Consider the following 13,448-nt stretch of genomic DNA (forward strand, 5'->3'; position numbering starts at 1 on the left):
GGCTGCACCTGCCCCTTCCTCCCGCACACACAAAATGTTTTCAGCCAACAATCTCCTCCAGTCTGTCACAATCAGGAATGTTGGAGGTGGAACCCAAATTTGGCCATGGGCACCTGGACTAGAAGGACAGTTCTTTTCCATAGGAAGAAAAGTATGGAGCCCCAGTGGACCCCCCGTCAGTGAGAGCCTCACTGGGCCAAGGCCAGACAGACTTTTCAGGAATGGCAGATTTTATCTGGGAGAAGTCGTTGGATTTAGGGAATTTTGGAGGTGGAAGCCCAATCTCAAGCATGGGCACCTGGAGAAGCAGGACAGTTCTTTCCCATAGGAAGGAGAGCACAGAGCCTTTCCCAGTGTTTTGGGGACAGCTGAGAGGTGACCCATGTAAAACCACTGCCAGCCAGACTTGTCCTGGAAATATCCCTATGGGAACAATCCCTGGATATAGGGAAACTTGGAGGTGAAATCCCAATTCTGGCCATGGGTGACTGGAGAAGAAGGACAGTTCTTTTCCACAGGAAGGTAATCACAGAACCCCAGTGTTTCATTAGCAGAAGAGACCCTCGACATGCCAAGGCCAGCTGGACCAGTCAGGTGGCCCTTGGGAGGCCAAGACAGATGTGTTCCATGTTCCCTTGATTTTATGGGGCCCTGCAGTATCATAATCGTGCCTTGATTCCATGCAGTCCAGGAGTGTCACAATGGTCTCCGTGGTTCTCCAGGATCCACAATGTCACCTGACTCCTCAATTCCATGAGCCCTGCAATATCACAATGGACCTTTGGACCCTGGGGGTTTGTGGTGACCCAATGGTCTCTTTGGCTCCACAATGTCACAATGGACCACTGATGACATCAGGCCCTGCTATGTCACAATGACCCTTTGGTTCCATGAAGCTCTGCGGTGTCACAATGGTCTACTTTGGTTGCCCAGTGTCACAATGGACCACTGATGACACGAGGCCCCAAAATGTCACAATGACTCTTTGGTTCCATGCAGCCCTGCAATGTCAAAAGGCCTTTTGGTTTCACCAGGCCACACAGTATCACAATGGTCCTCTTGGTTCTTTGGGGACACCCAGGGTCACAATTGTCTCACGGGTTCAATGAGGCCTCACAGTGTCACAATGCTTTGCTTATTCCATTGGGCCACACTGTGTCACAATGGTCTCCTTGGTTCGTTGTGCCACCCAGTGTCACCATGGCCCCTTGGTTCCATGCGGCTGTGAAGTGTCCTAATAGTCTCTCCATGGTTCCATGATGCTTTGCAATGTCACAAGGGACCTTTGGCTCTATGGGATCCCACAGTGTCACAATGGCCCCTGGCTCTCATGACACCCCAAAGTGTCATAATGGTATCCATGGTTCCATGAGACCCCGCGGTGCCACAATGGACCCTTGGTTGGATGGGGCCTCTCAGTGTTACAATGGTCCCTACATTCCATGGAACCACACAGTGTCAGTACAGTTGCCTTGATTCCATGAGGCCCAGTAGTGTCACAATTGTCCCTTGGTCTCACAGGGCCCCACAGTATCACAATGACCGCCTGGTTTCACAGGGCCCACAGTGTCACAATCGTCCCTTGGTCTCACAGGGCCCCACAGTGTCACAATGGTCCCTTGGTCCTATTTGCCCTGTGCTGCTGCATTCCCCCCTCCCCTTCTCAGGCCGCCCTGCCAGCTGAGAAATTCTCCTTGGGCCTCGGCCTTGGCCAACAGCCCCTGGGCTCAGCTCCTCTGCAGCTCATCACAAACACTGTCTGCAGGCACTGCTGCTGCCCAACCAGCTCCTGGTTCCTTTAGCAGCAGCCCTGGGAACTGTTTCTGTTCCCTCAGTGGCACAACATCCCTGTTCTCACACTGCCAAAGAAAGCTGTTGGTGCCAAGTTGGGCCAGGATGAGCCATTGCTGGGACTGAAGCCCTTCTCTTGGGGCCCTACAAACAGCGCTCCAAAAGGAGCCCTTGGAGCTCTCCTGGGCCAGTGACTCCCTCTGAGTGGGGCCTCTCCCAGCCGGGAACTCTCCCATTTGCTGCACTCGGGGATCCCCAACAACTACAGAGCCTGGGCCGATCCCCCCACTCCTCCAGGCTCAACCCTTCACCTTTTGGGGAGATGCCAAAGGATCCACAGCAAGCATTTCCTGTCCTCAGGGGAATTGCTCATAGGTGCCTTGCACTGACTCTTTATGTCTGTGTGCACACAGGAGTGCCTGTGCTGGGGAAATGTGGCAGAAATGCTGCTCTCTGAGGGGCTTGAGTGCCTTGGATAGCTGAGTCAGTCAGGCCTGTAAATGAGGTTAAGTCAGGAGCTCTAAGCTAAGTTAAATGCTGCTAAGAGTTGTTCTTTTGCTAAGTTGTTATGATTAATATAGGTTAGTAGCTAAGTTAAATATTGATAAATGTTAGTCCTTTGTTAAATTGCAAAGACATAGGTTATAAGTTTGGTCAAGTACTGTTAAGTGCTGTTCTTTAGCTAAATTGTGAAGTTGAAGGTATCAGTTAAGGTTAAAATTCAGTCCTGTTAAGTGTGAGGCCTGTTAAGCTTTTAGGCCATATTCCTTTTATCCTTGCCCTCACTGTCCTTGTGTCACACACACACACAGGGACAGTTCTTGGTTAATTTCTGGTTTGGTTTGGTTTTGTTGTTGCTTTGTTTCCTTGGTGTGCCTGAAGTGTCCAGTCAGGAGCAGAGTGACTCTTGCCAAGGAACTTTGTGCTGCTGTCCCTTAATATTAAATCTGGTTTTTGCTGATCCCTTGCTGGGGATTTTTTCAGCACTCTCAAGGCCTCATTGGTAGCAGCGTGAAGGAGCCCTGGCCCAGGCTCTGGCCCTGGGGGACACGGGGATGCTGCCAGGGCGTCCCTGTCCCCCTGTGCCACCCCCAGGGCCCCGGCCCCCCGTCCCCGTGTTCAGGCTCTGGGGTCGATCTCGTGGAACATCCTCTGGGGGGGGCTGCGGGCCCGGGGGCGGGGGGACCCGGGGGGACAGGGGACCCCGCTGTGCACGAGCAGGGTTGGAAGCTCTGGGGGAACTGTGAGGGGGGCCGGGGCAGAGTGACCTCCCCAGTGACCTCACACAGCCCCTGTGATGTCATACAGCACCTGTGATGTCACACAGCCCCTGAGATGTCACATTGCCCCTGTGATGTCACAAAGCAACCTGTGATGTCACACTGCCCCTGTGATGTCACACAGCCCCCTGGGATGTCACACAGCCATCCCTGTGATGTCACACTGTCCCTGTGATGACATATATACCCTGTGATGTCACACTGCCCTGTGATGTCACATAGCCCCTGTGATGTCACACAGCCCCTGTGAAGTCACAGCCCATGCTGGGATGTCACGAATCCCCCTTGGGATGTCACAGAGCCAATGCTGGCATATCACTCTGTGATGTCATACGGCTCCCTCCTGGGATGTCTCAAAAGACACTGTGATGTCACAAACTCACCCAGTGCTGTCACTGCATGTTCTCTGATGTCACGGACTGTTCTGTGATGTTACTCAGACACCCAGTGATAGCACAACCCACTCTCTGATGCCACAGAGCCACCCTCCATGATGGCAGATTCTGCTCTATGGCCTTACATCCTACCCTATCATGTCACAGCCACCTCTGTGATGTCACAATCCCCTCAGTGATGTCACACAATCCTCTCTGTGATGTCATACTGCCACTCTGTAATGTCACCGCACACATTTTGACCTCACAGCCAGCTCTATGATGTCATAAAGCTATGCCATGATGTCACAGCCTGCTCTCTGATGTCACACAGCTCCCTCTATTATTGTGTAGCTGCTCAATGACCTCACACAACAAACTCTGTGATGTCACAGCCCAATCTGTGACCTCACACAGCCTACTCTGTGCTGTCACACAGTCCCTTGCTGACATCCCAGCTGCTCTGTGCCTCTATGACACAGCCACAGAGATGCTGCTGTGACACAGCCCCCTCTGGGCCATCCCACAGCCCCTGCCAGTGCTGAGCCCCTGTGAGCTCTGTCTGTGCCCTGCTGCTGTCCCTGAGGGGCCCTGGCAGTGCCCCAGCCTGCTGGGCTGTGCACAGGAGCTGCTCCTGGCCAGAGCTGTCTCTCTGCAGCGCTGCCCCTGCCAGGAGCTGCCTCTGGGCCAGGAGCCCGGCCCAGCTCAGCAGCACAGACACAGCACAGGGACTTTAATGACTCTCTGGGGCTTTGGTGCTCTTTGCATCAGACTCAGTCCCTCAGAGTGGGCTCAAGGTACTTCTCAAGAGCTCAAAGTGAGATTGAAATACTGAAGTTTCTTGTACTTTAAATAGATTCCTGTGAGTAACAGGACTGAGAAAGTGTCCCCTGGTTCCAGTTAGAGCAGAACACTGGAGGCAGTGATGGCAGCTGGGGACAAACAAGGCAAAGGTGTCTCTGGTGCTGAGCACACCTGGATGTGTTTGAGGAATGCCAAGGGCCAAGGCCTGAGCCCCAGCCCCTGGCCAGGCAGATCCTGTCCCTCCCTCCTTGCTCAGGGCTCTTCCTGGTATGGGCACTGCCATGTGGGGATGTGCAATGCCAAGGGCAGGAGCATGGGGCGGCCCCTGCCAGGCTGCTGAGCAGGGACAAGGAGGCAATGAGGCCCCAGCCCTGCAAGAGTCACTTGTCTCCTGCTGCTGCCTCTGGCCCAGGCCCAGCAGCAATGGCCAAAGTGCTGCCCATGTTGGCTCTGGCAGGGCTTTCTTGCAGCTGCTGCCCATCCCTGTGCCCTGTGCAGCCCAGGCTGTCCCACGGTGTCCCTCTCCTGCGCCTCTGTCCCTGCAGGCTGTCGGCATCCCCCGGCTGCCCCACCTGGCTGGGCCCTTCCTTTGCTGACAGCTCTGCCTCCTGCCTGCCTCTGCATGCCCACACGGAGCCTGGGGCTGCTCCAGGCTCCTGCTTGGATGTGCTGCACCACAGCCCTGCCCTGCCAGGGAAATTCCTTTCTCCTAGTGTCCAGTCTGGGCCTCTCCAGGTTCCCTCAGCATTAATTCTTCCTTTCTCTGCCTGTTCTCTACTATGTCAAAAGGATCCAACATCTCTCAAACCACCCTTCAGTCCCTCCCAGGGCTCTCCTCTGCTGTCCTCAGTCTCCATCCCAGGGAGCACAGAGCTCCTCTGTCCCTATGGAGTGGTCAAGTGCCTGAGGCCAAGACTGCCTGGAGAGGAGTTCTTTTTTATAGGAAAGAAACCACAGAAACCCAGGGGTTTGAAGGCAGATGAGAAGCAGCCACCAGAGGCCAAGGCAAGCCTGACCTGTCTGTCTTTGTAGTTTTTTTCTGAAAGCAGCCTTTGGATATATGGGGAGTTTTGGGGATGGAATTCCATTTCAGCCATGGGTTCCTGGACTGGAATGACAGTTCTCCATAGGAACAAAAGGGTGGAGTCCCAGTGTTTCAAGGGCTGATTAGAGGCAGCCCCAAGGAGGCCAAGGCCAGCCAGACCTGTTGTCAGTGAAGAATACTTGGGCAGATAGAATTTGAGATGCCAAACCCCACTTTTGTCTAGGGGCATCTGGACGAGAAGGACAGTTCTTTTCCACGGGAAGGAAAGTACAGAGCCCCAGTGTTTCAAAGGCACATGAGAGCTGGCCCTCAGGAAGCCAAGGGAACCTAAACAGTCCTGGCAGCTTTTGTCTCCGAGCTATCCTTGGATATAAGGAATTTCAGAAGCTGATTCTCAATTTATTTTGCCTGGACATGAAAGATGTTTTTTTCCATGAGAAGAAAAGCACAGGACCCCCCTTGTTTTGAAGGCAGATGAGAGGTGGTCACCAGGAGGCCAAGGCCAGCACAGAGTGGGTTGTGTGAGGTCACAGATTGGGCTATGACATCACAGAGTTTGTTGTATGAGGTCATTGAGCAGCTACAGAACAATAGAGGGAGCTGTGTGACATCAGAGAGCAGGCTGTGACATCATGGCATGGCTTTATGACATCATAGAGCTGGCTGTGAGGTCAAAATGTGTGTGGTGACATTACAGAGTGGCACTATGATATCACAGAGAGGGCTTTGTGACATCACTGAGGGGGTTGTGGCATCCGACTGCTGTCTGTGACATCATAGACTAAGGTGCAAGGCCATAGAGCAGATCCTGGCATCATAGAGAATGGAATTGTGACATCAGAGAGTGAGTTGTGACATCACTGACTGGCTGTAAAATCATAGAGCAGGCTGTGACATCAAAAAACAGACAGTGACATGACAGAACAGACAGTGACATCTCATGATGACTTTGTGATATCTCACTGTCTTCTGTGACATCACAGCGCAGATGTATCACATCACAGGGTGACATGAAAGGCGGCTGTGTGACATGCTAGGTGGCTGTGTGACATCACACGAGGTTTTATGACATCACAGGGGACTGTGTGACATCACAGGAAGTCTGTGTGACGTCACTAGATGTTGTATGATATCACAGGAGGTGTGAAACCATAGGAAGATTGTGCGACGTCACCGGGGTGTTTTGAAACACGCGGGGGGCAGTGTGACATCACAGGGGCTGTGTGAAGTCCCTGGGGAGGTCACTCTGCCCCGGCTCCCCTCACAGCTCCCCCCAGAGCCGTCCAACCCTGCTCGTGCACAGCGGGGTCCCATGTCCCCCCGGGTCCCCCCGCCCCCGGGCCCGCAGCCCCCCCCAGAGGATGTTCCACGAGATTGACCCCAGAGCCTGACACGGGGACGGGGGGCCGGGGCCCTGGGGGTGGCACAGGGGGACAGGGACGCCCTGGCAGCATCCCCGTGTCCCCCAGGGCCAGAGCCTGGGCCAGGGCTCCTTCACGCTGATACCAATGAGGCCTTGAGAGCGCTGAAAAAATCCCCAGCAAGGGATCAGCAAAAACCAGATTTAATATTAAGGGACAGCAGCACAAAGTTCCTTGGCAAGAGTCACTCTGCTCCTGACTGGACACTTCAGGCACACCAAGGAAACAAAGCAACAACAAAACCAAACCAAACCAGAAATTAACCAAGAACTGTCCCTGTGTGTGTGTGTGACACAAGGACAGTGAGGGCAAGGATAAAAGGAATATGGCCTAAAAGCTTAACAGGCCTCACACTTAACAGGACTGAATTTTAACCTTAACTGATACCTTCAACTTCACAATTTAGCTAAAGAACAGCACTTAACAGTACTTGACCAAACTTATAACCTATGTCTTTGCAATTTAACAAAGGACTAACATCTATCAATATTTAACTTAGCTACTAACCTATATTAATCATAACAACTTAGCAAAAGAACAACTCTCAGAAGCATTTGACTTTACTTAGACCTTGTGATTTAACCTCACTTACAGGCCTGACTGACTCAGCTATCCAAGGCACTCCAGCCCCTCAGAGAGCAGCATTTCTGCCACATTTCCCCAGCACCGGCTCTCCTGTGCGCACACAGACACAAAGAGTCAGTGCAAGGCAGCTGTGAGCAATTCCCCTGAGGGCAGGAAATGCTCACTGTGGATCCTTTGGCATCTCCCCAAAAGGTGAAGGGTTGAGCCTGGAGGAGTGGGGGGATCGGCCCAGGCTCTGTAGTTGTTGGGGATCCCCGAGTGCAGCAAATGGGAGAGTTCCCGGCTGGGAGAGGCCCCACTCAGAGGGAGTCGCTGGCCCAGGAGAGCTCCATGGGCTCCTTTTGGAGCGCTGTTTGTAGGGCCCCAAGAGAGGGGCTTCAGTCCCAGCAATGGCTCATCCTGGCCGCACTTGGCACCAACAGCTTTCTTTGGCAGTGTGAGAACAGGGATGTTGTGCCAGTGAGGGAGCAAAAACAGTTCCCAAGGCTGCTGCTAAAGGAACCAGGAGCTGGTTGGGCAGCAGCAGTGCCTGGAGCAGACAGTGTTTGTGATGAGCTGCAGAGGAGCTGAGCCCAGGGGCTGTTGGCCAAGGCCGAGGCCCAAGGAGCATTTCTCAGCTGGCAGGGTGGCCTGAGAAGGGGAGGGGTGAATGCAACAGCACAGGGCCATGGAACCATGGGACCATTGCGACACCGTGGGGTTCTGTGAGACCAAGGGACCATTGTGACTCTGTAGGGCCCTGTGACACCAAGGGACCATTGTGACATTGTGGGGCCCTGAGATTCCAAGGGACCATGGTGACACTGTGGGGCCTCATGGAATCATGGAGAGCACTGTGACATTGCTGGGCCTAATGTTACCAAGAGGACTGTGCTGACGCTGTGTGGCTCCATGAAATGCAGGGATCACTGTGATACTTAGAGGCCCCATCAAACCAAGGGTCCATTGTGACACCGCGGGGCCTCATGGAACTCTGGAGAACATTGTGACACTTTGGGGTGTCATGGAACCAAGGGTCCCTTGTGACACTCTGAGACCCCGTGCATCCAAAAGTCCACTGTGATGTTGCAAGGCCTCATGGAACCAAGGGGCCATTGTGACACTGAGGGTACTCATGGAATCATGGAGACCATTGTGACACTATTATGCCTCATGGAATAAGAAAAGCATTGTGACACTGTGAGGCCTCATGGAACCAGTGAGGGCATTGTGACCCTGGGGGTCCCCACAGAACCAAGAGGACCATTGTGATAATGTGGGGCCTCATGAAACCAAAAGGCCTTTGTTACACTCCTGGGCTGCATGGAACCAAAGGTCTACTGTGACATTGCAGGGCCTCGTGTCATCAGTGGTCCATTGTGACACTGGGCAACCAAAGGAGACCACTGTGACACTGCAGGGCTGCATGGAACCAAGGGGCCATGGTGACATTGTGGAACCCCATTGAACCAAGGGTTCATTGTGACGCTGCAGGGCTACATGGAACCAAAGCTCCAGGGTGACACAGAGGGGCCTCCTGTCATCAATGGTCCATTGTGACACTGTGGAGCCAAAGGAGACCATTGTGATAGCACAAACCCCCAAGGTCCAAAGGTCCATTGTGACATTGCAGGATCATAGAACAGAAGCGTCACATAACATTGTGGGGCCTGTGGAACCCCAGAGACCATTGTGACACTGCAAGGCCTCTTGGAATCATTGGGACCATTGTGACACTTGGAGCCTTCTGGAACCTGGGGGCCACTTTGACATTGTGCGACTCCACTGAACCAAGGGTCCATTATGACACTGCTGGACTCAATGGAATCATTATGGGGCCTCCTAAAACCAAGGGGATACAGAGCATGTCTGACTGATTTCGCCTCCCATACACTGCCTGACTGGTCCAACTGACCTTGGCATGTTGAGAGTCGCTTCTCTTCTGCTGCTGAAACACTGGGGCTCCATGCTTTCCTTCCCAATGGGAAAGAACTGTCCTTCTCCTCCAGGAACCCATGGCCAGAATTGTGATTTCACCTCCAAGTTTCCATATATCCAGGGATTGCTCCCATAGGAATATTTCCAGGACAAGTCTGGCTGGCAGTGGTTTCATAAGGGTCACATCTCTTCTATCCACAAAACACTGGGGAAAGCTCCGTGCTCTCCTTCCTTTGGGAAAGAACTGTCCTGCTTCTCCAGGCACCCATGGCTGAGATTGGGCTTCCACCTCCAAAATTCCCTATATTCAAACACTGCTCCCAAACAAAATCTGCCATTATTGACAAGTCTGGTTGGCCTTGGCCCAGTGAGGCTCTCACCTGACTTCCAAACACTGGGGCTCTGTGCTTTCCTTCCTATGGAAAAGAACTGTCCTTCTAGTCCAGGTGCACATGGCCAGAATTGGGGTTCCACCTTCAGTATTCCCGATTGTGACAGACTGGAGGAGATTGTTGGCTCAAAACATTTCATGTGTAGGGGAGGAAGGGGCAGGTCCAGCCTTGCCCTACCCTGGAACCCCAGCACTGCCCTGCCCAGCAACCCCAACCCCCCCAGAGCCTCTATCCCAGACCAGCAGTGTCTGCCAGTCCCTGGCACAGCACAGGCAATGCTCCAGAGCCACCCCTGCAGCCCCAGCCCAGCTCCTGAGGGACCAAATGAGCCCAAGTCCTACCTGGGGGAAGGGCCCAGCAAGACCCAGGGGTATTGAAGGCTTACCACAAGGCAAGCACACATCTTGACCCTGCTTCCTCTTGGAATTTCCATCTGAACAACACTGGAATCCAGGAGTTGGTAGCTCTGTGTGTGCTCCTCTGTACCTTTTATGTCTTTCTCTCTTTCTAATTCCCTCTTCTTGCAAATTTTGATTAACATTACATTGAACAGGCTTAGAGTTTGTGAAGTTGAACGGGCCAAGGTAATGCTTTGAGAAGTGTTTTCTGTTGATTGAATGTTGTATTAAACATTTTGCCAAAGTTTCTCTGCTTTTCTAAAGATCGCAATAAAGACTGTTTAGTTGTTTTGAGCTCTTGAGCATCTCTTGTTGGTATTTCTCCAGTACATCCAACTCAGAGGACACAAATAATTGTAATTCCTTTTAAATGTCTCATTGAGGGAGTTTTTTAGGGAATGGCAGTCAGGGCTTGACTGTCCCGCTTGGCACAGCCCAGGCAGGGGTTTCCAGCCACATTCCACACTCCATTTCCCAGCTGGAGCCCCTGGTGCCTCTGAGTTGTGCTGCCCCAGCCTCAGGGACGCTCTCCTTGTCTACCCATTCCCCCACGGTCTCTGGGCAGGGATGGCCTCAGTGGGGGCTGCTGACATCCTCAGCACCTTGGAGGCTGCTGCTGAATTTTCCTGCTCCAGGGGCTTGTTCAGCCTTCAGCTCTTCAGTGCAGGAATTCAGGAATTCAGCAGGGCTCATTAACATTCAGAACACCTTAAGAACCCAAGCCCCTGGGAATAATTTGATTTAAGTGTTCAGATCTTTTGTGGTTGATTAGTCAGATTTCAGAAGCCTATTCAATGTGAATACCCTGAAATTAAAAAGACAGCAAGAAAATATTTTTTTAGGTCCTGTAATTCTTTTTTACTAGTAATTCATTGACATGTGCAATCTCCAGTTGACACTGAATCCAAGTACCACCTCATGCAGTTGGAATAGATATGAAAATCATGACCATTCATGGCTGACAATCAATCAGACTCTGTCCCTACCCCCACCCCACCATTTCCCCCATCCAAGCCCTGTCACTCAGAGTAGCCTTGTGCAAATCTGAGCTCCCTCCAGCCTACACTGGACCTACCCAACAGACCACAGTTGAACAGGATACAATTTAATAACAATCACACAATTAAAATAACAATCACACAATTACAAACTCTTCCCTGAGCCATGTGCAATGTCCCAGCAGTGTCTGATGAGTCCATCATTTACAAGTGATTTTCATACTAAAATTTATTTCACACAAACATGGTTCTGTGATAGATATAAACACAATTAACTTGTATCAGGATTCTCGTTCTGGAGTGAGGACAGAACAGCTCGAACAATTCCTGATTTGCAAAGCTGTCAGTGGTGAATGGAGAAAGGAGATCAGGCTGCTCTTGCTGTTGAGGAAATGGTGAAAGCAGCCTGACTCATTTCATCTCCTCCTGTCCTGGCTGATCTCCCCTCTTTCCCCTTCCACCCATTGGCTTTTGTCTCCCACCAGGCCCCCCAGAGAAGAGCCTGGCTCTGTGTTCTCCATCCCCTCCTTGCTGGCACTGCCAGGCTGGGATGAGGAGCCCCTCAGCCTTCCCGCCTCCAGGCTGGACCAACTCAGCTCCCTCAGCCTCTGCTCACAGCTCCGGACAAAATTGGTTCTTTTCCCAAATTCCCTACATGCAAGGGTTTCTCCTGGACAAAAGCTGCAAGGACAGACAGGCCTGGCTCAAGTTGGCTCTGGTAGTCGCCTCTAATCTGCCCTGAAAACACTGGGGATCTGTCCTTTCCATCCTGAGGGAAAGAACTGGCCTTCTCATCCAGGTGCTCATGGGCTGAAATTGGGATTCTTCCCCTAAAATCCTGTATATCTGGGATACAGAATATTTCTACCTGAGATACAAGATATTTATTCTGTTGCTCCCAGAAGAAAGCTGCCAGGACAGACAGATCTGGCTGGTCTCAGCCTCTAGTGGCTGCTGTTTATCAGCTCCTGGAAGACTGGGGCTCCATGCTTTACTTCCTGCTTTCCTTCCTGTGGAATCATGATGACACTTCAGGGTCTCATGGATCCAAGGGACCATTGTGACACTGTGTGGCCTCATGGAACCAAGGACATCATTGTGACTCTGTTGGGCTGCATGGTCCCAAGAGGCCAGTGTGAAGCAGCAGGGCTTTGTGGAGCCAAGAGGCCATTGCTGCATTTCAGGGCCCCGTGGAGCCAAAGGACCACTGTGATCCTGCAAGGCACCGTGGATCCATGGAGAGCATTGTGGCATTGCAAGGCCCCCTGGAATCATGGAGACCAGTGTGACACTGTGGGGCCCCACAGAACCAAAGGGCCTCTGTGATCCTGCAGGGCCTCTTGGAAGCATGGGGTCATTGTGACACCGCAGAAGCAAGGAGGACATTGTGACACTGCGGGGCCTCATGGAACCAAGGGAACATGGAACAGATCTGGCTAGCTTGGCCACCCGGGGTCCACTTGACAGGCCCAGCTGATCTTGGAATGTTGAGGGCTGCCACTCATCAGCCCCTAGAGAACTGGTGCCCAGTGCTTTCCTTCCTATGGAAAAGAACCATTTGTCCTTCGAGGTGCCCACAGCCAAAATTGATACTTCCCTCGAAAATTCCCTGTATGCAAGGGTTCTCCCAGACAAAAGCTGCCAGGACAGAGAGCTCTGGCTGGCCTTGGCCTCTGGTGGTCACCTCTCATGTCAAGGAAGCCCTGAGGAAAGTATTTGAACAGGTTTGACTGCTGGGACATTAATGAGTCTCATGCTCTCAAAAACTCAGAAGCTCTTCTGATTATGAGGCTTTTCTTTCTTATTGTGTATTATGTGTGAAGTGTTATTTTCAGCTAAAAATATTATTCTTATCACTTTACCCGAGTTATCTGAAACAAAACAGCTCATCTACATATGATTCCAGGTAACCTGTATAAGCAAACACAAGAAACAATCCAGCAGGAATTATTTGTCCCTGCTCCCATCTATCACATCTCTGGAGATGGAGGTGCAGCCCCAGCACTTGGCAGGGCTCAGGGGCTCACAAGCTCAGCTCCCACCCAGAGAACTTGCAGACTCTGGGCTGCTCTTCTTGGTCTCTGCACGCTCAGCCAGGCTGAGATGGACACTGATGGTTTCTGGGCCAGGCTCTCTGAGCCCAACCCAGCTCCCTGCAAGCTCTGCCAGCTGCCCTGAGCTCTCTCTCCCCAGCCCAGCCCAGCCGGCTCTGGCCCCACAGCTCTGCTCAGGCCAGGCTGCTCTGGGCACTGCCCCACGGCCTCAGCCCCTGGCAAGGGCACAGCAGCAGCTGCAGCTGCCACAGGACTCAGCCCCAGCCATGGGGGCAGGTGCTTGGCCAAGGCCAAAGGAGGCTCCCTGGCTGTCCTGCTCCCCTCGGGCTAAGGTGCTGAGAGCTCTGCAGCCCCTGCTGCCATCCCATCTGCCCAGGGCAGCACAAGAG

The sequence above is a fragment of the Melospiza melodia genome, unplaced genomic scaffold (assembly GCF_035770615.1).
Source record: "Melospiza melodia melodia isolate bMelMel2 unplaced genomic scaffold, bMelMel2.pri scaffold_18, whole genome shotgun sequence".
Classification (NCBI taxonomy): Eukaryota; Metazoa; Chordata; class Aves; order Passeriformes; family Passerellidae; genus Melospiza; species Melospiza melodia.